Raw genomic sequence first — 25,564 nt, forward strand, 5'->3', positions numbered from 1 at the left:
CACTGTGGCAGCAGCACTGGGCCCTGCATGTCGGCAGGCCTCACCTCTCCTTTTGCCTGTCTTTCTGCTGCGTTTTGCCTCACCGACCTCAGTGCTGGGTGGTTTGCTTTGCATGCATCCACCTCCCTTTCTCTCCCTTATGCTGCCTGCTGTGTGTGGTTCACAATCCTGAGGTGTTTCACACAGCCTTTGAGATACTCTTCTGTCCTCGCTGGTTGCCCGATTCAGTCCAGAAGTGGTTTGGGGAGCTTGAAGCAGTCATTTCTACTGCTCCTACCATTCCCTCCATCAGCCACCATCCTGGTTTCAGTTCATCTCTTTTCCATTTTGCTGCCACTTGACCACAAAAAAGTCGTGGGTGGCTATAAAACCAGCTAGCAATTTGACTCCTACCAAGGCCCAGGAAAGAATTTGACCCCAGGTTAGTCAGGAAGGTGACTGATCAGTGTAACAGAAACAGGAATTGTTTGCCCTGACGCAGAAGACAGCATTGTGTTTGGAGGCTGGGTGGGAGGCAGGAAGGCCTTGTGATGTGTTAGTTTGCTCCATCAGAACCTGCTTGGATGGTGGCAAGGCTTTGATAAGATTTTGTGAACTGGGATGCCATCAATACCTACTTGTAGGTCCTCATGCCTCTAAAGGGTTCTGCTAAGATATTTGTGAAGTTGCTGTAATTCTGTGACTATACGTAAGAAATAAATTGATATTTTACCAAGGATATAAGATGAGCTCCAGCATGCTGCAGAATATGTGCAAATTAATATAGAAAATAGATATTTGGGGTCCTAGAAGGGTATGCTTGTTTCTGGGCTTTCCCCTGGATGATGCACTTTACAGCCTGTTGGTAGCAAAGGAGGCAGTGAGCACAGACTAGATAACAACTCATTAATGCATTTGTTTTGTAGAGAAGACCCTTTTGACTTAGCAGCCAAAGTGTTCTCTCTTCCTTTGACTTCTGCTAGGGGTAAGCCTGTGACATTCTGCAATCATTTTTATCTGTCTGTCAGACACTGAGCCTAGAAAGCATTACTGGAGTGCATTAATTAGGCTTTATCTAATCTCCTGCTAATGGTCAACAAACAAACAGGGCTTTCTCTTTACGGGTGTTCCTTGAGTTTACAAGCTCCACAGCACGTCTTCTCCTCCTGGGCAGAAAGGTGTTCCCCGGTGATTTCGTGGTGCATGTTTTGGGAGGAATCCATCCCCTCCTGATCGTGTATTTGTGTCAACTGTAACATCTCTCTAAGCCTGTTTTCTCAGGAAATGGGGGTGCCAGAAGAGGTCTGTTCAGACAGCACGACATCCTCCAAGCACCCACAGCACCTGACACCTGAAGTAAAGTGCTTGTTTCGTAAGATCTCGTCTTGTTCTGGATTTTTAGATTTCCCTCCTTTCTGCATCCACTTGCCCAACGCGGTGCCTCTTTGAGGAGGGTTTGGATTTCCATTCCCACCATACCCAGGCTGGAAAATGCTACTAAACCCACGTCTTCCACAGTGTTGTTTAAACAGAGTTGTGGGTCTCTAGGACTGGTCAAGACTGGAATTAGTTTGCTATGTTGCAGGCAATGTCGGCCAGATGGACATTTTGAAGTGGAATTGAATGAAAGACAAGAAATGACGTAGTGACAAAACATACAGATAGGATATGTACAGTGACTGCCATGCTTGTTTTCAGTGGTTATTGAGCCGCTATGAAAATCATTTTCATTAAAATGAAACCCACCAGGACATTATGTTCTCACAAAAAGATTCTTACCTTTAATTTCTGAGGCGATCTCACCTGTTGGTCCTACCTGAACACGAATATCCCATTCCAGCCCGATTGTAGGTCAAAGGCAGGGTGTTGAAGGATCTGATGAACCCACGCCTTCTCATCACTTCTGAGTTTCAGAGAAACCAAGGCACCTAGACTTATCCTTGGTCTAGAGCTAGAAGTTAGCAGCCCTGGTTCAGGAATAGGGACAGGGAGGAAATAAAAGGAAATAAAATGTGCAATAGAAGGGTGCTGAGAGAGCTGTGGGATACTGAAACCTCCAGGCTCAGCAGGAGGCACATCGCCTCCTTTCAAGGTGTTTTCGCCCTTGAAATCTTCCATGGGAAGAAATGCAGAGGGAAAATCCTTTTCAAATATACGTGACAAGATGCCAGCAAGTGGCAGCAGCTCTCTGTGTGACAAAGAGGCCGTCCACATCTCACATCAGCTGCTTGCTCAGCTGTTTGCCTGAAAACCGAGCAACAAAACACATCCAAACCTTCTGGCACTGCTGGAATAACAGCCCAGCACTGACCTGAGGAGCAGCAAGAGGTGAGCTGGAAGCTGCTGGAGGACTTCTGCTCTGATCCCCTTGTGGAGAGGACCAAGAGGACTGAGCAGAGGAAGGGAGAAATGTGGGGTTTAGGAAACATGGAATTGCTTTCTTTTTGCACGAGGAGCCTCCATTGCTATTCTGGTTTCTCTGTGTCTTCAACCATCAAATGAAGCTTTTGTCTTTTGATAGGGCAAGGAGGAAAGTAATGTACAATAGCTGTTCTGACAGCCCGGCACACCCCACTTCAGTGGTTTAAAGCTTTCTTTGTACTGGATTTGTTCTTCTAGTGCTAATGACCAGGTTGCCATAAATAGGCACTAAATAGGTCTGGACACAGCAAAGGGAAGCGTAGGTCAACGTTAGCTCTTATGTTGTCCTTCAGATCTCGGTATCAAAGATGTTCACAAAGGAAGGGAAGGCGCGTTTTCAAATTCAGCCCCTTTTAGATATCGAGGGGGAAACTGAGGCATGAAAAAGTGGCGTGACTGCGAGTCACACAGCACGCTTCTTGTCAGAGCAGGATGGGGATGAGGAGAGAGGTGGGCTCCAAACAGCAAGGCATCACCCTACGGGGCAAAATTAAGCCCCCGTTGACACCGTAGGTTACTGGATGGGCGAGGGACACGAAGTCACCTCGTGGAGGTTGGCGCCTGCTCTCCCAGAGGGGAGGCGAGAGCAGGAGAAGTTGTCCTGCAAGGGATTTCAGCTGGGATTCTCCACCCTCAGGGGGTCGAGCTTGGTTCACACGGGTCTGGTGTTTGTGAAACACCCTGCGCCGGCTGCCCAGCCCCGGAGCACCCTGTTCCTCCCCTCTTTCTAAGAAACGAGCCCTCCCTCTGTGTGCTCCCAGCTCAGCACCTCCCTGCTGGGAATGCCACTGCTGCCGGGGACCTGGGTGACATCTGCCCCGCGTGGCGAGCAGCTGAGCCTGATCAAAGTTCTCCGGAGCAAGGCAGACGCGGTGCCACGTCCAAAAAAGCCTGCTTTCCAACTAGGGCAGGCTGGTGTGGAGCCCAGGGTGCGACCTTTCCTGCATGGCGTGCTCCCATGCAATGTGACCCGCTGTCAGCGTTGCGACAGGGCCTGCTGCCCTTTGGGCTGTGATGTTGCATTCCTCCCCCGGACCAAGAGACCGCTGGTAAACCACACAGGATGCCAAGCAAAGCGGGCTGTTCTTCGTGTCACGTTGCTTCAGATGCAAGTATTTGACCTTAACTCACTTTTCTTTCTTGTCCGGAGCAGGGACACTTCTGGGACGCAGGCTGTGTACCCCGTGTAAGTCAGTTCACCACACAGCTCCGTTCTTTAGCACGTCAGCTCAAGGGGGAGACAATCCGGTGCGGGGCACTGGCATTAAGATGAAATCACTTCTTTTCCAGTGTCTCGCTTCAGCCTAATCCTAATTATCCTGGCTTGAGCCTGTGCTAGCCTGTAGAGAGGGGGAGACGTCAAGAGGTGGAAAATCAGCTCTGAATCTGTTTATGCTGCAAGAAGCAGGTCCCTGGCCTGTCATCCTCAGCAGAGCTCTTGACAGTGGCACAAAACAGCAACGTTTCTTCCTCCTAATTGCCCTGCCTGCACTTTGGACTGTAACAAAAACAGGTCTGCTTTGGGTGTTTGGGTGGAAATGACACTGTCTGTGCTAGAAATTTAACGGCAGGAATAGCCAGAAAACAGAGAAAGCAAGTCAACACTTACTTCGAAGCTGCCTTCCAGAGAATTGAAACCAAGAATTTAGGATTTGTGATTGCTTAAGTTGAATATAAGTTCAATAAAAAAAAAAAAAAAAAAGGGGGGGGGGAGGGTAGGGGCCAGCTGAATAAAATAGCATAAAATAGCATGGCTTTTGGAATCTAGATGGCCAAACAAAAGGATTCAGCGTTATCATTCTGGGCTAAAAGCAATCAATGAACGCAATGCTCATTTTACTTAGGTGGCCAATTTCTACTATTTATGTGTCTTACTTTCCAAAGTCAGCACAGCTCTCGGGAAAGGAACTGTGCTTTTTGTTTTTGCTTCACATCGTTATCTAAATTGTATCTGCAGCTTTTTAGCTATTGGTGATGGCGATGGGTCTGTAAGAAGCCCGGCTCGACTCTGGGATTGCAGGCAGGGTTTGCAATGGTAGCACTTTGGAAAAACCTTCCTTTTGACCTCCAGATGCAATTATCTGTGGTATCAATGAGAGATGCACTCGGAACAAGCATCCTTTCCGAGAACAGCTGCAATGAACAAGCAGAAATTTCCGAGGCAGCACGAGCTTGTAAACCCTTCCACAAGACTGTTGAATGACAGCAGGTTGAAAGTATGTAATGAGAAGCACGGGTTCGCTGACTAAGCATCCCTACAGGGACCGGGGCTTAATCCTTCCCCAGGCTGTGCCCTCTCACCCCGCTCAGGAGCAGGAGGGATGGCATGCCCTGCAGGAACGACATAATTAAGAGTAAGGTTGATGTGCTGCGAAACGTGAGCGATGTGGAGCTTGCCTTCTCGCTGACCTGCCGAGAGCAGGCCAGTCCATCAGCCAGGCGGCTGTGCAGGATCCTTGATTCGTCCCCAACCCCTTTTTCCTCTCGTCTGGGAGGCCAGCGAGGGCTGCCACGCAGCACAGAGGCAGGCGGAGCCCACCTGGCCAAGTGCTCCCCTGTTCGTGTGCATGCTGCGATGACCCTGCGCGTTCAGCAGGCGCTTGCTTTCAGCCTGGTCCCATCTGCGCTGCTTTTATTATTATTATTATTTTTTTTTTTTTTCCTCCCTCTGCTCGGCTCAGCCTGCTTCGGGAGAAGTGGCACGTAGGCACAGACGTCCTTGCGCACACTACACTTGTATAAACTCCGTCAGGAAGTCATCTGGCCAAACTTTCCAGGCGCTGCTTTTAACCCTTCCCTGGGCGGGCTCCGACTGGCAGCAGGGGGATTTCCAGGGAGCACGGGGCCACGTGTCTTCATCCTCTTGCTCTGTTTATTGATTCCCACCGCCGTCCTTCCTACAAGCCCCGAGCACGTGGCAGACTGTTCACATAGGGTAGAGGCTGCTATTCCTCCCCGTGATGTGTGGACGAGGAGATTTCCTAAGGTTACATGCAAGATTACGGTCATCCCGTTCTGTTGGTGCCTATTAACTGACCATTGCCAGATTTCAGTGGCTCTGACAAGCATTTGGAGCCTCCAGGAACTGCGGGAAATTTTATCCCGTGCAGGTGGCTGTGGGATGGGGATGTCTGAGCTTGCTTTGGTGGGTATTCGTCCATCTTTTTCTGGTGTTACAAAACTGTAAAATATTCTGTGATGGTAAAATAGATTCAGTGTGAAGCTCTTGATTATTCTCCCGGCTTCAAGGGAGCAATTCAGAAAAATTAACTTCGTTAAAGTCAATTCAGATAGCCTGATGTTAACTTTGCCTTTTTTTTTTTTTTTTTTTTTAAATCAGATTTCCAGGCTTCTGCATGAGACAGAGGCAGAGACAGAGACATTTGCACTCAGCCTTGCTGGGACAGCTGCAGTATAGAAGGGAGTCAATTCCCAGAAATTCCCGAAAATCTAGCAATGACTTTTAGGGCAGACTCATCCTCTGCAGAGCTGCTTCCCTCCTCTAACAGCTGCTCAGTGCACCACAGACAGCAAAGGAGCCCTCTGTTTCAGGCTCCTCCTGAAATTCATCAGATTCAGACCGCGGCGGCTCGCTGCTTGGAGTTGGAGGTATTAATAGTGCTGCTCCCTGCTCGGCTCCTCTCCTGCAGTCGGAGGAATCAATCAAGCTCTCACAACCCCTCAAGGAGGTGGGGAAGCTCTGAGAGCTGAGTAACATCCATCCAGGCTTTTGACCATGCACGGTGTTCCCTGTTTTCTCCTCATTTTTTGTCTTCAGATCTTTAGTTGACCCGTGTTACTGCTCTGTCTCCTCAGCTGGAGATTCGCTAAGTGTAACTTTTGCCCCAAAACCTAGACTCGGTTCCCTCACCCTGGCAACTCATTGTACCCTGAGTCTTTGCGTGGTGAAGGAGAGAGGGAGGGGTGTTCAGAGGTGTCCTCACAGAAGGTGTTCTCCATGCATTTGTGTATCTCTTCTGAGACAGGCGAAGCAAATCAGGCCCTGGAGTGACCTGGGTGGTGGTCTCGGCTCACTCCTGGGACTGATTTGCTTTGCCTGTCTCAGGTCAGTGCAGGGATAAATCCCTCTAGCCGAGCTTCAGATGTAAGCCTAAAGCAGGAAGAAGCGGGCTCATTTCTGTCTGCAATCATACATAAACTCGTTCTTGCACTGCAGACCTTGGGGCAGGCTTCCAGAAAAGGCTTCCAGCGTGGCCAGCTTTGTGTGCAGAAGGTAACCTTACGGGCAGCCAGGAGAGAAGGTATCCTCATGGGTACGTTTCCCCTTCTGAGACAGAGCCTTTAGGACTGAACGTCCGCTATTTAGGAGGCGAAGGGATGAACAGTGCTGAGTCCTGACCTTGCTGTAACCTGTGGGGAAGCAACAAAGATTCCCTTTAACCATGTAGGGCGTAAACAGCAAGGAACACGCACGCAACAAAATTGGAAAGGAATCTGATAGATAGCCCCAAAGATAAATGCCACTTTAGGCAATGTTACTTCAAGCTGTTGACCGAAGCACCATTCAGGGAGGAACTGTGAGATCTGAGCGCCTCTCTGCTTCTGGGTAGGATAAGGTGTCACGTCAAATGTGTTTTGTGTTCTTGTTTTATCTCCCTCTCTCCACCCTCCGCCGCTGAGAACGTGCACGCTGAAAGCATTAAAAGCAGACCGCAGTGAGTTTGCTTCACCAGCACATCTCCACATCAAAGGCATCGCTGGAGCCTATTGATTCTGGCAGAAACTGGCGATGTCGTTAGTGAGAAATCATGCACTCCTCTGTTGATTTCGGGCAAGGAAAGAAAAAAAAAAAAAAAAAGCTCGGCCACGTGCAAATATTCATGCTGCAAAGAGGCTGATAAATTGCAAAACATCTCAGTTGTCTCCCTCAGTGCCAGTAAATAGACAAGGGTGCTTTTATTGACAAACGGCAGAGCTTTAGCTTAGGTGGTGTTACGAAAAGCTGCCCTATTTAACTTCTGAGTTTTGTTTTCGCTGTTTGTGAATAACATGTGACAGCTCTTATCTGACCTATTGTTTACTTCCTATTTCTGAAGCGAATGCACCCCATGCCAGTGAACTGTGCTGACACACAGCATGCATTCACTCAAAAATTGGGGAGTTTATCGATGATGCTGGGGCAGAACCCCAGGTCGGGTCAGTGGCACCCTCTGGGAGCAGTCCCGGCAGACTCACCTCCAGTGTTGACGTACCTTACTTGAAGTCTCCTTGGAAAATCGACTTCTGATCAAAAGATCCACCAACCACTTTGAACAAAAGCACATTTCCCTTTTAATTTTGCCCCATAAGTATGAAACCATTGCATTTGTATACTGCCTCACCACAGGGAGCAAGAGTTTCTGCTGAAATATAGCTCTGCGATATAAGACCTGCGTTAACCTTGTGACTCAGAGCAAAACCTGGGGAAGGCATACATGTAGATCAAACCTCACACTAGGAGGAACTGTTTCACACTCCTCTGCTTTTGGTATTTGTAGGCCTCTTTGACTCTTCCTTGTTGGCATCCTGCAAACGAAGGGCTTCCAAAATATCACAGTTAAGGTGTTTTCAAACGGCGTCTGCATGCAAGTAGGGGATGTGATTAATGCATGTCTGTTCCACAGGCTTGCTTTGTTCAGCTGGGGTATGAAGAAGGGTGCTGCTCACCAAGACAGCTGCAATCTCCCTGAGCACAAGCCTAGCCACCACTGGTTTGCTGCAATAGTTTGTGGGCTTTCCTCAGGGATGTGTGTGTGCCTTTACTGCGTTGACCCAAAGCAGCCCAGGTTGGTAAAACACTCCCATTGCACAAATGGCTAATATTACAGCTAATATAGTGGCTGGCATTCACCTTCCTCAAGTGCGGGCTCTGCTGGTGGCACTGCTCTTGCTGCTGGCTGCTGAGCCTAAGGGCAGTGCTCTCCTCCTGCCTACCAAGGCACCAGTGCTCCTTCCCACTGCCTTGCTGCCGAGCACTGGTCTTGACCTGCAGGACACGGTGACAACCCAGCATCGCCATCTCCAGGGGATGAGTATCTGCCCGGGTGTCTAATTATAGAGGGATGGAAAAATGGCCACGAAAGGTTGAGGATAAGTTTTCCGATACGTAGCACAAGAGTAATCAATACTTGCATCAATACTTAATTAATCTATGTGAAGTGGAACAGCTTCAGCAGGAGGGAATGAGATCGTCTCTTCCAACCCCAGCGTGCTCTGCTGTGCCATGTGGGATGAGGAATGTGGGTTTAAACCCTTTTACTCGGATGTTTCAATTCTTGAACCCTTGGATACGAGGATGCTGCTGCCAGGAAGGCTTTGAGAGGACCGACCAACCTTATGGTTATGAGAAGTAACTTAGGAGAAGTAAGTTTATGAGAGGCAACACCTTAGTGTTACACCTCTGGAAACCTAACCCAAAGTCCTTAACCCCTCAGTAGAAATCCACCGGGATCAGCGTGAGTCTTCTTTGACCTCAGGGAGTTTTTGGGCTGGCCTCTGGTGACGGCATTTACCTCACAGCCACTAAGTCAGGCCCCCGTACTCCCTGCTGTCCCACCAGCTGTTCAGCCAAGGTATTTGCAATGTTCCCTGTGAGATATTCATTTTCGGGCACCTCCCCACAGGGACATCAGTGGTATGACTCAGTGACATGGAAAGCTTGCTGGGAAGTGGGGGAGAGTTGTCCGCCACACACAAGCTGTGACTTCAGTGGTGGGCAAGGAAAAAACAACTCCTCCTCTGTTGCAAGAGAGGTGAAGGTTTCAGCTCTTGGTTCCCCTAACAGTGACTAAGCTGTTCCCTCTGCCCAGCCCCGAGCTACCATTGAATGGAGACACCGAGCTGCCCTGTGTATTCCTGTAAACCAGCCGGCTTTCGGTAATCCCGCTTGGAGGCTTCTCAGAAGGCGTCTGTCAGTGTGGTGCTTTCATGAGACACACGGAGCGCAGATTGAGTTGCATTTCAGCCACCCTTTCTTCTCTTATTAAGCACTTCCCACAGGCAATCCCTTCGCTTAGCTGATGGGAAGGTGAGAGTGTCTCGCTCTGAGCTTCTGCTTGTACCCACGTTTAAAGTTTGTGCCTTGCTCCTGACCTGTGGTATGGCTTAATACACCTTTGCCTGAAACGGGACACTGCCAATCCAGATTTTCGTTTATGTAGGTAATTGATCTTTTTAGGGCACTCTCTTTTTTTTACATAAAATCTCTCTGGTGTTAAATTTTAAAGCACGCCATCTCCTCCTGCGTGCCTCAGTCAAAATGGCTGCCCCGAGTCACATGCGCGCCATGGGCCTTCCAGAAGGGCTCCAGGAGCCCTTGCAACCCTGTTAAACATCTTTGATTTTAAAAATCAAAGAGCCTAAATCTTTGATTTTAAAAATCAAAGAGCCTAAATCGGCTCTGGTGGTCTGTGTGGCTTCGATGGGTGACCCAGATGGAAGAGATGCCTACCGCAGTGGCAACCCTTCGGAGATGATTTGTGTTCCTCAGCTCTTAATGGACCACGAGCGGTTCATGACTACCCTAGGTTCCTCTTCATCATGTTTCTCTAAACACGACAAAGGTTCAACAGATAGCTGAAATGCATTACAGGAAGGGGCTCAGACGTCGCCGTGATAAGCAAACATGAGACCCAGCTCGGAACACAACAGAGGCTTCAGTTTGTTCCTAAATTATTCATCTTCCCCCAGGAGTGGTTTTACATGGGTGGCCTCAGCAGGCTGCCGGGGGAACAGGAGGTGCTGGGGGGCTCTCGTGTGTTTGAGCCTTTCGCTAAGCAGGGGGTTAGAGAAGCCCCGTGGAAGCGATGAGTTGGGATAGAGGATGTGGGGTGATCTGCAGGAGGAGGCACTGTGGGAGAAGTTAACTTACAGTCAAAAGAAAAAGGGCAGCAGCATTCACAGCTCTTAGATAAATAAATACCCGTGCGTTGCATGTGTGTGTTTGTGCTTGTGTTACATCCCTAACAGTATAATAGTCCTTGCAGAAAAAGAACCCCCCAGCATCTCCTCTCCACCAAGGTAGTCAGAGAGCCTTCAGCCAACAGAGCAGGAGGCAGAAAAGCTGGGCTGGTTTGCTAGCATAGAGCTGTAAGAGAGGAAAAGGGTTGAGAAATGAAGAACTGCAATTACACTGGGGCGTTTTTGTCAGAGATACTCATACCCATGACTGCTGTCTGTCACTGAACTGAACTGTATTTCCCCTTTGCTCACTGGGTCATGCCCGGTCTGTGTCACCCCCTTGACAGACAGCACTGGAGATGTTTTGGAGCACATGGGGTGCCCGAGAGGCTGCAGGTGGTTGGAGCCCCACTGTGTGGGGATGCCCTGTGACGGGTCCTGGTGCTCAGCTAGGCCATGAAGGGGTCCTGGCTGCAAAGAAGGGTGTTACCAGACAAAGTACTGTGGGGAACCACCACAACACCCAACAGGGAATAAATGGTGTCTCATGACATAGGTCGCCCATCATGAGACACTGTGACAGCAGCAGGCTGGTAAGAGGGAGAAATAAATGCATCCCCAACAACAGGACCCAGAATGAGCTGAGGAGAACAGGGCGGGAGGAAAGACAGAGAGGAGGCAATGGGGGTGACCTTCATGCTGCTCCACTTCTCCTTCTTCCGTCATGTGGCAATGCCGTTAATTAGGAAACGTGAATCTATGGTGCTTTCCTGCTGCCCCCTCCTCATTGTGGTCCCTGCAAGACCTCGTCTTTCTCAACAGATTTCCCTCCAGCCCCACATTCACGAATGCTGAGGGCAGTGGCAATCGAGCGATCGAGCACTCTCCCTGCCGGTGTTTTCTCCCCCATCCCTGCGCTGACCCCTGGGGTTATCTGACAAGACTTCTGCCAGACGTCAGCCGGAGCAGGGCTTGGCATGGAGACAGCGCCGCAACGCAGGCAGGCGTTGGGCTTGTGCTGCCGAAGGTGGGGAGCGCAGCCCTGGCTCCGACGGTGCTTCAAACCACCCGTGGCACAAAGAGCTGTGGCTGCAAAACTGCCGGCAGCAGCCGGGTGCCCGCTTCACCTCGCCTCATCTACAAGGTGCAGGGTGCTCTCTGGAGGAGCAGCTTCCCTCTGGGTTAACAGCCTCGAGGGATGGGCTGATTCACCCCACTCTGGTTATCGGGTCAGGAGAGCCCTGCTGCAGGCCGATGGCCCAGCGAGGTGCTGAGTCACCGGCGTGGGCTCTGAACTCTGCCCCTGGATGTGGCGGGCAATGGCCAAATGTCACGCAGGAGCTTCGTGGAGCAGAGAGAGGGGTCATCCTCCTCAGATGCTTACCCTGCGGGAGTGCAGGGCTGGCTAGCTGCCTGGCACAGGGGATGCTTGACCGCGAGGTCCCAGCCCTGCACCCAAGAGGTGCGTGCAGACCACCCCAGGCGGATGGGGTGCTAGCTGGGGAGGTGAGGGACAATCCCAGTAAGAGAAGCCATATCCAGGAGTACTGGCTTCCACAGCAAGCTGCACAAAGCGAGCGCTCCCATCCCTGTGGATCCCACTGCTCCACGGGCAGGTAGAGCTGTCACCTTGCTTGACACCACCTCCAGGACCCCCTGGAGCAGTGGCTGCAGCCCCCAGCCCCATGGGCCTGCACGACCCTCCTGGCCCGGCTGCTGGAAAATGAAATATCAGTTCTGCTGGAAGCCTTCCAATTTCAACATTTATTTTTCTTCCTTGAAAGAAGAAGGCAAAGGGGGAAGCACGCAGGGGCAGGGGGGGCGGGGGGCTAGTTGCAGTGGCATGCAGCCGTCTCACCAATGAATCCTGACACTTTGTTTTTGTTCAGGCTTCTCAGAAATGCTTATTTGGGAACGGGGCATTTTCAAATGTCATATTGGGATGGAAAATGCCTTATCTAGTAATAATAGCTAACCTTCCTCCGGCTTGAGACGCCTGAAAAAAATCTCACTTGGCTCAGCTCCACACAGCTGACGGCCGACCCCCTTCCAGCCCCATGGCCACAGGGGGCACAGGCTGGCCCCTCTGCGCCCGGGGTCCCTGCAGGTTGCCAAGAGGTTGCATTTGGAAAGGGGGCTTGCCCCCGCTGCTGGGAGGGCTAAAGGACATGCTGCAACTATCCCGCATGCTTTGGAAGCCCGGGTTTGAAAGCAGCAGTCGAGCTCTGCTTGATTAAACATTCGCTGTGTTCCCAGGACTGGGCTGCTGCTCCTCAGATAACTGGGAGTAAATCACAGGCAATTAGCGATTTGTCTGAGGTGCTCCTTGACTCAGAGCCCTGTAGCGAAGTCCTACCATTACTCATTAGCCCACACATCCTCCTTCCTCTCCGGGTGGCATCCGAGCAGCCTCATCAGGGTGCAGGGAGCACGGCGATGTCACTTCACGTTTATCTAGGAAAAAAGTTTCCCACACTCCTTCGTGGCTCTTTTTGTTTTGATTCAGAGATTTTGTTTTTCTGGAGAGTTAAAATAAATCTTGAACTGCAGCAGCAGCACTTTCCTGAACGCAGTGTTTGTTGCTAGATAATCCTTTGAGGGAAACATGCTAAAAAGCAGTGCAGCAGACTTGTCACCAGTCCAGAGTTGGCTGTACGTGGCTGATCCAGTAGTTAAAATGTGGTGTGACATTTATGCGTGGCGTAAGGCACTTGCGGTCACTCGGAGCTTGTGACCACTGCTTCTCTTCTTTCTGGACACAGACTGCTCCTCATGGCCTTTCTCTCCGACCCTTCAAGTTGTCATGGCAGTGGTAAAACCTGACTTTTGTTCTGCTCGCTCCATGCTGCTCCAAAAGTGTGGGCTGACAGGGGACACCTCCTGCCCCACGCTCCCTGCTGCTACCTGGCCATCTCCGCTGGCCACATCAGCACAGCCTGACCAGCCCTGAATCATGTCCTGGTCAGTGCCCAGCCCAGAATTTGGGAATCTGGGAAGAAAGGTTTATCCTTTCATTCTTTCTTTTCCTTTTAAAACCACTTTAAAGCAAATGCGCCTGTCTTTAAAAATGTGGTATTTTTGCAAAGCTTTTAAGATGATTTTTATTTTATTTTATTTTTCTTTTCTATTCAGTACCATCAAAAGTGACTGGAGTAACATTAATGGAAGTTAAACAGGGTGTTGACCTTCTCCAGAAGGTCTGAACCAGCACTTAGAGCCTCCACCTCACTGCACATTCATGTGGTTTGAGAATGCCTCCTGTGCGATGGTCGGGGTGCTCCCATCTGGAGGGCTGTTTCCCAGAAAACAGCACTCTCTTTGCAGGAGGTTGGATATTTGTAGGTGAGTGCATCCCTTTCCCCCATACCAGCTGTTTTTAAAGTGATCTAGTAAGCACCCAGAGAATTTCTTCTGCCTCACACAAGCCATGGGCTCTTAAACACTGACCCTTGCTTTTACTTGGTGCCTGTTTATTTGAGAATATTTCAAACTGCTCTTCCAGCAGCATGGGGTGGGAGCATGAAATGATTTAATTGAGCCTGCAGTGGGCTCAATGTATACTGGGCTAGCACTTTGTTTCAGACTGGGAAAGCCATACTGGTGAGTTCCACTTGGAGATGTGGCCTTTAAATCTCCACTGTGTTTCCGTGCAGAGTGGTCTTAGAGCCAAATGGTGTCCCAAAAGCTGATAGAGCAACTTCCTTGGCCCCTGCACACATTTTTTGGATATCTCAGTGCTAGGATTTCATTCCTTGAAGTCAGCGGAAAATCCTCCAGTGACTTACAAGGGATAGGAACTCTTAAGAAAATAATCCTTGCTGGAAAACCAACACTTCCCCTCCACTATCACTGCTTGCTGACAGCAGGGGTGAGAGCAGTCTGGCAGACAAGGCTGCAGGAGGACTTCTCCTACCCCCACCAGGACTGGTTACATTGCAGTCCTGTCCCCCCCACCACTGCTGTCCAGGACGGACACAAAAAGCAGCAGTCACTGGGGGTGTTGGAGAACAAATCTGGACCAGAGCTCTAAGAAAGCCCAGGTGTGACAGTTCTTCAAATCTGGCTTCCCTGGGTCATGTAGCACTGCTTACTGCACCTTACCTAGCTCTGTGCATGGGCACTAGGAGGCTGGGTCACAGATACCACTCAGTGGAGATGTGTTAGGCCTGGGGACAGGCCTTTGCTGCCCCATCTGTTGATGCTTTCATGGTGGTTCTTCGTTTTGAGTTTTCCTGGACCATCTTTGCAGAGCTACTGCTTCTGTTCAGCCAGCTCTTCCACCCAAAGATGGATGGGATGGGATGGGATGGGATGGGATGGGATGGGATGGGATGGGATGGGATGGGATGGGATGGGATGGGATGGGATAGGATGGGATGGGATGGGACGGGACGGGACAGAGCTGAGCATACAGAGGAAGCCCAAGGTGTAGTGGCATTGCCAGCAGCCACCACCCTCCTGCAAGGCACTGTATTTGGGTGGCAGCTCCCTAAGGAGCCCACCATGGGGAAACCTCCTCTGGTGGATGGGGTGTGTGAGGCTTATTTCAAAACACCAACAGAGCTGGTCCCAACTCTTTGTTGGGCTTGGCCATGGCCCATCCATGCCCACCACACCTCTGGCACTCAGGGCTTCCCTCTCTCAGGGTAGGAGCTGCCCATGTGCACAGCATCATGAAGTCCTCTCCTTTCCCTGTCCCTACAGCGCTGCTTTCTTCGTACCCTGAGTCTGTGCCACCTTCTCTGTGCTCCCTGATGGATGGCCAAGCACTGCATCGCTTTGTAAGCTCATCCTACCCAACTCTCTCTGTCTTATCCAAGGCAGGGCAGCTGCAGTCATCTTTTTCTCTGCTCCAGCCAAGCCATCCCACTTTCTCCATCCCTCCAATACCATCCATCTCTCTTTCCTTCCACATTTGGTCACCTCCTCACCCTGACATTTAAAGCTCTGGGCTGAGCAGCCTCTGCCCGCAACTCGGCTCAGCTTTCCTCCCACTCTTCCCCTCTATTTGGGAGCACCAGGGGCTCATCTCTCCGGCTCCCACACACAATTCCCATTTCCCATCCTCCCGGGCTGATCCCTGTGGCCACAGGGGTCTCTGGCTTTCGCCCACACAGCAACTCACCCGTCTTCCCCAGGCTGCCCCGAGGCTTGTCTCGCACAGCTTGCCTCTCACCTATGCTCTCTGCTCAATATTGTTTCTTCCTCTTTGGGGCCTTAGGACAAAAATATCTCCCCACCCAGGCAGCGTGCGCTGCCGGTCAGATTTCCTTGCGGGCTGTGTGAGCGGTGCTGTTTATGTGCTGGGCGAAGACACCGACCCAACGGGAGAGAGCAGCCAGTTCCTGTGAAAGTGCTTGTGCTCAGTTCTCATATCATTATTTTTCTACTTCTTAAAAACTAAAAACTAAAAAAATCCCATCAGTTTTATTCACAATTTCTGTCACAAACACGCGCTCCTGCTGTGGTTGAGCACGAGGGGTTGTTGCGGTGTTGCTACTCATTCAGAGAAAACTACCTGCCACAGAGAGTAAAACGAGCTGCAGGCTTCAAGGGTGACAGCCATAAATCCTGTGAACATCCCTCCCTGCCTCCATCGTGTTTACTTTCTGGCTGAGACGGGCCAGGCATCGCCGTGCCCCTGCTCTGCTCCTGCTCCCAGGGCACCGCTGCTGCCTGAAGCTGGGGTCAGCTGGGCTGGAGGGGCCTTGTAGTTCTGGCAGCCAAAAAATAAAAAATAAAAATGTGGAAATGAGCTTTGCACGGGATGAAGCACTTCATGTGATCCTTGGCAAACACCCTGAGCAGTCCATTTCCCTTCAGCTTCAGGTGCTCCTCACAAAATGGCGGCGGCGGTGGTGCCACCTCCTGCTGGCCTGGGCCAAGCATCTGAGGAACCTGCTTTGGCGGGGGGAGTGGACTCGATGATTTTCCGAGGTCCCTTCCAACCCCTTCAGTTCTGTGATTCCGTGATTTCTCATGAATGAGAGAATAAAATAAACTAAATAAAACTCTCCTGCCTTAATGAACTTAGAGACATGCCATGGTGGACACAATCTCGTGGGTTCCTGATGCAGAGCAGCTCCTCGCAGTCCCCGGGGTGAGCAAGGCGACTCTTGCACCTTCTCATTTAACGGTGATAGAGCAGAGAAGAATTTAGCTCAGTCTCCCTCCTCAGGCTGTCTCTGTGAATCACTGGGACTTGTCCTGCTTGGTCATAAAACCAGTGAGTTGTGCAGGTCAGGAGGGACCTCAGGTGACTTGTGGTCCCAGCCCCTGCTCCAAGCATGGCCAACACAGATCAAGGACTGTGCTGGGGACTCGTCCAGCTGAGCTCTGAATACCCCCAAGGGTGCAGATCGCACAGCATCTCTGGTCATCCTTGACCTCCCGCACGGGGACTTTTATTTTTCTAGTGTCTGATCAGAATTTCCCATTTCTGTTGCCTCCCGCCCTGTCCCTGTGCATCTGCAGCACCTCCCCCTTGCCCCCAGAGAGGTCCCATTCCTCAGCGTGTCCTTTTGAAGCGCTGGCCCCGGCACATGCCAGCTGTTAATGTGGTATTTACGAAGAGCCAACAGCGTGCTTAGCTCTTTGCCTGTGAGACACAGCCCCTGGCACAGGACGTTCCCATCTGACAGACTAACTGCACGAGGCTTGGTGCCCAGCCCATCTGTCTGACATGTCCATCCCATTAGCACAGCTCACACACCACAGAAAGCCGGGCATTCCAGGTGCTGACCCACCAGGGAGGGCCCTGCTCTCCTCCAGGAGTATCCCACTATGCCTCCTTCATTTTATTGCTCAGCAAAGTTTAGATGCCATCAGCACATATGTATCAGAATATTTTCAGCATCTCCATCTGCAGCTGGGTCACTGGACTCTTGATGAGCTATTGAAAAGCTTTTAGTGCTGCTCAGTGAAGTGGCAAAGGGACTTGGCCCTGCAAAACGGTGTCAGAAAGAGAGACTGGGCTCTTGCCACAGAGAAAACGGGAGCAGAAGGACCAAAGTCTGTGATGAATGATGCCAAACCACGCATCTAAAGGGTGCTTCTCCCCCTGCAAACACGGGCAGTGAAATACACCTGGGCAGGGGTTCAGAGTAGGAACAATTTAGCAGTAAAAAAGGAAAATGTAGGATGACAGAATCAAAATTACCACCCTACTGGGACCTGCCTGCTCATCACAGCCCAGACCCCAGCTAACAGCACAATTGTCGCGGAATTACCTCTCCTCTGACTCATGATGTTTCTGTGGGATGCAGACTACAATGTGACTTCTCCTGAGACCAATTATTAGGGAAGCATTCATTTTCACTGTTTGACACAACGTCGGCATTAACAGCGCCACGTGTGCAGGGAAGGGTTGTCAGCCTTGTCTGCACAGGGCCCACGGTATCAGCATGTTCCCTCTGGGTTGTGGATTGGACTTTGGGGCCACATCCGGAAAGCTGTGTAACTGCACACACAGGGGTCTGATGCAAAGGCTTCCTTTTTTTTTCCTCCCCTATTTTTTCCCTTGTGCATGAATTAGAGCCAAAACGTAACCCTGGTCACTGAGCAGAAAATCTGAGCCGCTGGGTGGGCAGCCAGCCCTGCCAGCACCACCGCATCCACTCCGCGGGGATACCCAGAGTGCTACCGGGACTTGTCCAAATCTTTTCTACGCACTCGTCCAAACTTTGCAGGCGCCTCGTATATTTCGCAGGGTGAATGATGAGGATGTGCTGATCTGTTGACTGCTTGGGGCTGCTTACGCAGAAAGGCACTGCAGCTTTTGAAAACAGCAGACCACACACCGCCACACTTTGTTTTTCGGGGGCTGCCTGCCCCTACTCCCACTGCCTCTGCTCTCCAGGTGATGCCCTGTGGTGGTTTTGGCCTGTTGTGGTTTCGGCTCAGTTAGCACTGGCTGGGGGCATTTTCGGTCAAGGCAGGACAGGCAGGCACGCTGTGCCTTTCCGAGGCAGCTCTGACAACTCAACACGCTACACAGGTCCCTTCATCTCCCAAATACAGCTGTTGAGCAGCTGTTTGGGGCCATCCGCAAGAACCTGCGGGGGGGGCTGCCAGGTGGACAGGATGCAGTTGTCTTAAACTATTTTCAGCCTGGAGCACCCCGATTCTCCCGGCTCCAGAGCTAATGAAGGACTGGACAGCTGCGAGGGCTTTCACAGACAACAAACCCCATGGGCCAGGGAGCTGCTGGGAGCTGAAGCTGAGCCCTTGGGAACCCCAGGGGCAGCCCTTCTCCGCCAGCCCTGAGGCCAGGGAGGATGGGCAGAGCCATTATGTGCTTTACAATTTTGGAAATGAAGGCAGAAAGGTGATGAAGGGTAAAAGTTTGCAATGAGGCACAATTTGTGTTTGTGATGGAGGGAGAAATGTGAGTTTCCATAAGGCACTAAAGCACATATGCAGAAAGAGGGGAAAACATTGCAATTTTTTTTTCCTTTTTTTTTTTTTTCCTACATTTCATTTTTAATTTTTCATTCCAGTCTAGCTATTGCTATCCTCCCTCCAAGGTCTTCAGCCAGCTTCATGTGCCACTGTCCCCTGAGTGAACAGGAAGCCCAAGAGCAAAACCTGTGTCTGCCTCCATTAACAACATTTTCAGGAAAAATTGTCTATTTCTGAAGCTCGAGAGTTTTTGAGAGTTCATTATCACTGGTAACTCCTTAGTGAACAGCTTCAGTGACCAGCACAGGATCACTGGTGAACTGTTCGTGCCTTTAATACTCATTGCTCATTCCGTCGGTTTGGTCTTGGCATTTTTTTTCCAGCCCCCAATTCCCAAACCAATATTTCCCTTTTATAAATGTTGTTGCAGGAGTACAGCCTCTCTAAACACTCGTGCAGCTGCTGTGTTATTTAATAAGCCTCCTGTTTATGAAAAACAGCAAAAATTGTGAGATTCTGGAAACAGAGGAGCCTGCTGTAGGCTGCTCCATAGTACCTTCCAGTCCTGCGAAGATGCAGGGTAGATGTTTCCACCACAGCCCCATCCTGCTTGTGGAGATGAGCTGCTGTGCCCCATACTTTGTTTGTACCACACTGAGAGCTTGTGCTCATCTGCTTTGATGTATGTTCTGTGAGGCAGCTTGTTCTGCTTCCCAAAAAGCATCAGGAGGAGGACCTTCCAGCATTAACAGAGAAGGCACATATCCCTTTGATTTCAAATGTGAGAAATTTACTTTTTGACTGAGAAAAATATTTGCCAATATCGCTGTAAGCGAAAGCCTTCGATCCCAGGTTAAGCTGTGCTTGATATTTCAAGCAATGGAAATGTTTCCATCCCATCAAAGGAATGAACTAGAAAATAGATAGGCTTTCCTATCTGTAATCTCTTATTGTCATTAACGAATGAGACTCTGGAAAGGTTTGCCCATCAGATTGTGTTTTATCGACAAGCAGTGAAGCAAGGAGATGTCTCTGGAGGCCTTCCAGACCATATACTCTCTGTTACGGCCAGTCCTGTCAGTCCCAAATCTTCACCTCTGATGGGTTGTGCCATCTGCAGCTGTGGGGTAATGCACACACACACCCACGCACAGCCCCACCAGAAGGGGTTTTGCCCTGGGACCCGGTGCAAATCAGTCAATACCCATCCCCGCTGATCCTCCGAGAGGTGGTGGCTATCAGCAGAAAGAGAGTTTGAGCCAACCCCAAACTGGTCGAGAACGTGAGGAGCTTCTGAAGACAGCACGCCCTGCTGGGTACGAAGACAAAGCTGTGTGCCCTCTGGCTGTATCAGCTGTGTGACAGGAGGGGTATTTCTCACTGAAGTACAAACTCCTGGCTTCCCATTCGAGGAGTCACGAGCAACCTTCTCCAGTAACACAAGCTGCTTATTCCACCCCAGAGTCAGAGCTCTTTTGAAGCAACCACTGGGGGACCATCTGGATTTGAGTTGTCTTGTCAGTACCCATCTTGCGAAAGATATTTTCAGGATGTTAACAAACAGCTCCGTCCAAAAAGTTCTTCCATGTTTCTTGTCATCCATGATCGCATATATTTAGATGCCATATGCCCTGTGTTCTCCCTCCTTGGAAGCTCAGAGTTGGCTTGTGCCAAGCCTTGCACGTAAGAAATTTGCCTTTTGTGTGTTATTGTTCACAGGCTCTTGCTCAGCTCCTGGGACTGCAGCGTAACAGACGCGTACGTACCTGAAAATAGATTGTCTTGGTGTCCCACTCACAAACCATGAGCCAACCCCCCTCCCTCACTCCTTCATGGGAGTCACTCCACCATTCGGGGCTTATGAAGCAAGATTTTTGCTAACCCTTTTCTCTGGAGTGCTATTTATCGTCTTACCCTTCATCCCAGCCTACACACCGAACCGGTATGTAAGGATATATGATGCATGATTCAATGTCATGCAGAAATTCTGCTGAGCTCCTCATGTTCTGCAGCAATAGCAAGCTTTGTCTGGTCTGCGACTGGAGAAAGCCAGCTGAGTGTGTAAAACGCGTTTGACCTTACTTTCAAACACCCACATGCACGCTCAAAACCCCGGAGAACTCATTACGTTCATGGTCTAGAAACTGGGGTTTTGTTCTCCATCCCCGCTCTGCCTGGCTTGGGGTGAGTGCAATTGAAAATGTCAGAGATGCAGCTCCTGTGTAACGTAAGAGGAGGATTACAGCTTTCCTGCCATCGGAGGGAGGGGGGTTTACAACAATGCAGCTGACGTAGGAGGGGACGGATTACAGTGCATCTGACATAGGAGCAATTATAGGAAATGTATTTACGGGGATGGATGGAAAACGAATTTAATATGCTGTTCCAGAGGACGACAGTAAAGGTGTGTGGCAACAGTCCTTCCCCCCCCTCTGGAAAGCCATATTTCTCACTTGTCCATCAGCACAAACAATCTGTGCTGCATGGCAGGAAACATCAGACGCAAATATCGCATTAATCTCTAAGGAAGGATACCTGTTTTCGTAGCTGGGTCATTCACGAAGGGCCCTCAGTAGTGGCTCAGACAATAGGTGGATATATCAGGTTTTCCCCGTGGAATAACTGTACCACAGGCACGGTGCTGCGAATGCGGCTCCTATTTTGTTTCTGTTTTCTTTCAGAGAGGGGGAAGGGGAAGGGAGAAGCTCCTGGTTTTTCAGCATGCTGTGGTGGAGAAATGCTGTTAGTGCCCTCTTCCAAAGAGGCAGGGCTCTTTGACAGCTCGGGGTCCGCGCAGGGCAGCCTCTGCAGCTCGTTCCTGCCCCAGCAAGGCTCAATTAGAGAGGGAAGGGTGGCCTTGCACTTTGGGCACCTTGCCTGGGCTCAGGACAGCCGAACACAGTCGTACCCAGCCCCAGGGGCTCTTGCTGCAGTCCTCCCTGGCCCAAGCCTCTGGCAGAATACGTGCCTTGCCTCGCAGGAGACAGGGATGTGTTTGCAGAGATGCTGAGCAGCGGCAGCTTCCATGAAAAGGCAGAACCTGTGGGTGCTCTCCGTCCCTGAAAATCAGCCCACACGCCGTAAAATGAGTTCCTGCTAATTGAATCTGGTTAGATCACGAGGTGCGCTTCCAGGACTGTGACCACCTCTGGTCATTAAGCTTCAACAACTGAGGGGAAGAAAAACAACTTCAATTCATAAGCAACTCTTCAGCGTTGATAGTTTAGTTTCTGCATTTCATTTATCCTGGGCAATGGAAATAACCTGGCCCACTTCTCTTTTTTTTTTTTTTTTTTTTTCATAATTATTTCATGCGTTTGTAGCCAGTCGCCAGTCAGGTTCACGTGCCCCAACACAGTGTAGCATTATCAGAGTGACAACCAGGGAAGGGAAACGATGACAATAAAAGAAAGACACTCTCAAGGGCATAAACTGTCTTGATTGTTCTGTGTTTGTACTTCCCCTAATACAAACAAAAACAGCCAAAGCCTCGGTATTAACAGTGGATTTGGTAGCACTTTATATTTAAGAAAGGAAAGAACCCTGCATACCTGGCGCTGACCCTTTAAAAAGCTGCTTTATAGCCCCAGATAAGGAGGAAGGCTGAAGAGGAGCACTACGTACCTTGCTTCTGCAAGGCAAGCTCAATGTGTTAGGTCAGAGAAATGCCATCACCTCGTTAATTATGAAATGTCATAAGCATTAACAACAAAAGCTCATTGTTGTGATGATAATTGTGTTACTGTGATGCAATACTGTGACCAAAGACATTCCAGTGGTCTGAAATGTATTTCTGGATACTACTGTGGTGCCTCAGTCAGGATATGCTAGCTTTGAGAGGCAGGAGTGTTTTTGCCAAAATTGCACTCGCAGACAGATATTTTTTCAAATTCAAGGACACCGTGAAATCATATTAGAAATTTTTAGGCACTCCCCCTTCCCCGAGATAATGCTTTTGGCTTAAAACTTTTGGCTTTAAATTAAGCCTACAAATATTTTAGTTGATTTTCTCAACTCCTTTCCTGCAAATGTGCCTACACTTTTCGGAATGTGACACCTTCCATTTTACGTTTTCCTAGGCCAGATTCAGACTTGGTGTTACCTGGGACACCTCTATTGACTTCAGCAAGGTTTCACTCAGTTACACTGTGTAAATGATGGGACGCAGAAAATGGCCCAACAAATATGATTTTCAAAATAATCAACGGTCCTTTCCGAAAAATAAAAAAGATAAGAAAAAGAAAGAAAAGAGGAAAACCACAGCTGTACTGCAAGCTGTGCCCCAGCAATCCTACGACAGCAGACCAGGCTGGCTGTAACTACGGAAGGTGGAAGGGGCAGAAAGGAATGCCTCCGTTTCTCAGTTTTGCTTTTTTTCCCCAAGTGAAGAAAGTTGCTATTGTTGTTAGTTTGTTTTGAAACTGATAGAAAATGCTGAGTGAAATGACTGAAGACTGAATTGCTGGAAATATCTGTGAGATGAGTTTTGGAAGGCAGCGGCCATCGTACACATTCCCATCCGTAGACCATGCCACCCTTAGCGAGGGGGCACAGGACTACTGCAATGGAAAAAATGAGCAGTTGTGGCCTCCCAGCCTCTCCCTCCTCGTAGAGAACTCAGACGAACATCCCGGTGGAGACACTTTGGAAAGTGCCGCGCCACTTTCCTTGCCTTCCTACCCTCGTTACGTACAAGCCGGCTCCGTAATTATCCCTCTGCTGACCATGGATATTTCCCAGAAGTGACTCCTCACTCAAGATAACCAAAACACCAGAGGGCAGCAGAAGTGCTAGAGCAGGAATTGCAAAAGCATCGACCTTCCCAGAAAAGCACCCCTAGGACAGAGAAATGGGACCGTGTGAGAGGTTCATGATGCCTAGACGTTACTGATTCATAGTGAAAGTGGAAGAAAAGCAATGTAATCACGACACTACCAGAGCCGTGCAACGGTTACTTCTGAGCAGCACTGATGGAAGCTGTCGTGACCCACATGTGTGAAAAATAGAAGAGAAATACTGGAAGGCTGCTGAGAGTGATAGATACAGGAGGTCTTTAATTCTCAGTGAATCATACAATAGTGTGATGGCTCCTAAAAACTGTGTGCTGCCTCCTCTACTGAAGAAGCCACATGTATCCCACCCTCCGGAGTAGAGAGTGCGGATCTGCATAAGCACCTTCTCCAGACAGCAACACTTGCCAGTTCTTCTTGCCTCTTCCATCTGATGCGGGTAATTAAAACCAGGATTGTGGATTGTAACCCTCTGGTTACAATCCACGTAACCTCTCTTACAATCTCCAGGCCGTCCCATGGCACAGGTGTCTGCCACTCCTTAGGGTGGAAAAATCATGAGATGTTAGACAGAGCACCAAATCCAGCTCACTTCTTCCCATTTAGGAAGAAAAAAAAAAAAAAAGAAAAAAGAAAAAAAAAGAGTCCTTTAAAAATAAAAATGTTACCTTCCTAGCTGGGGCTGTCCGCCTTGCGTGTTCTTTCTAAAAAGCCTGGTTCTGTTTGCCATCCAAAAACACTTAATCAATTTGAAATGAAAACAGCAACTATAATTAAAGGGAGGAAAATCCCACCACAGCAGAGGAACCATTATTAAGGTAATTTTTTTCTTTATAACTCCTGGGGCACTGTTCACATGCAGTTGCTACTGTATATGCTGTTTGTGCGTCACCTCCTCTTCGTGGGCTCCACGGAGAATACATTGTTAGCTTAAAAATAACAATAATAATAATAATAAGCCAGCTTTTCATGCGAGTTATTCAAAGCACTGTGTAAGCGCTAATTGAACGTTGCGATAGCCAGGGAGGGCTGTATGCTATTACCCCCTTACACCAAATGGCAGGAGTCCCATGACCGGGGCCATATCGGTGCCTCTGTGCAAGCAGCGCCCGTGCTCAGGCTCCTATTTATGACACCCAGCTTGTATATCACGTAATTTGATTTATATAGACCACATTTTTTCTCATCAGGTCCTCACAGTGTAAATCTTAAATAACAGTAATACAAAAAAAAGCTAACAATGTTGGTTCTCCTCCCATAGGGGGGTCCACCTTGAGCCCTTCAGAAATCGCTCAAGGACCTTAAGGAGACCATCAGCTACCGGTGAGAACAACTACATACATCAGTTGCTTTGCAAAGTTTGGCATGAAGCAGAGCCATATCCCTCCTGTGAAATTTGTATTTTTATTGCGAGGGGTGTGGCACGCCCAGTTGTAGTGGTGGTGGCTGCTGGATGGAAGGTCAGTGGCAGGTGTGTTAGTGATGGTGACAGTCCGAAAAGGACTTCAGACTAAGGCAAACAGCCTTCTGGCCGGGATCCTTATCACCAAGTAGAGTATTACTAGGCTGAAAAAAACAGTCTAGGCTGACTTTAGCAGAGGGTAAGCTGGGTAACAGACGCACCAGGCATCGTTCAAGCCGTATTTTCAAGGCTTAGCTGGAACTTGAGACCGAGCGCGCAAACTGCGGTCACTGTGTGAAGAGTGAACTTGGTGTGAAAACTGAAGTTTGTGCGAAGACTGCACTTTGTGGGAAGAGTGTATTTTGTGCGAAGAGTGTATTTTGTGTGAAGGCTGCGCTTCATGGAAGCTCTGCCACTTGACTTCGGGCAACGAGCCTCGTGAGGAGCCCCCCGGGCACATTCGGGACCCCCAATCAACCTGAGGGTGCCAAAGAGGGCGAGATCCCCCCCCCTCAGCCAGCGCAGCCGCCTCGGCAGGTGCCAGCAGAAGGCAGGACATGGGGGGGCTCGCCCCGCTCCCTGCGGCCGTTAACGGGCGCTTAACGGCCACCAACGGCCGCGCGCCGGCAGGGGGCGACCCCGCCGCGAGATGGCGGGCGTCACGTGACAGCGG

General features: G+C 49.9%; 1 long non-coding RNA gene across 1 annotated transcript; it reads left to right on the forward strand.

Annotated features, from left to right (window-relative positions):
* The first annotated feature begins 1,731 nt into the window (after positions 1-1,731).
* LOC311214715 lies at positions 1,732-16,824 on the forward strand. Its single transcript, XR_014618861.1, has 3 exons — positions 1,732-3,586; positions 13,432-13,641; positions 15,004-16,824. It is a non-coding gene; the product is annotated as an uncharacterized lncRNA (long non-coding RNA).
* The last annotated feature ends 8,740 nt before the right edge of the window (positions 16,825-25,564 follow it).

The sequence above is a fragment of the Netta rufina genome (genome assembly GCF_964035555.1).
Source record: "Netta rufina genome assembly, chromosome: 1".
Taxonomy (NCBI): Eukaryota; Metazoa; Chordata; class Aves; order Anseriformes; family Anatidae; genus Netta; species Netta rufina.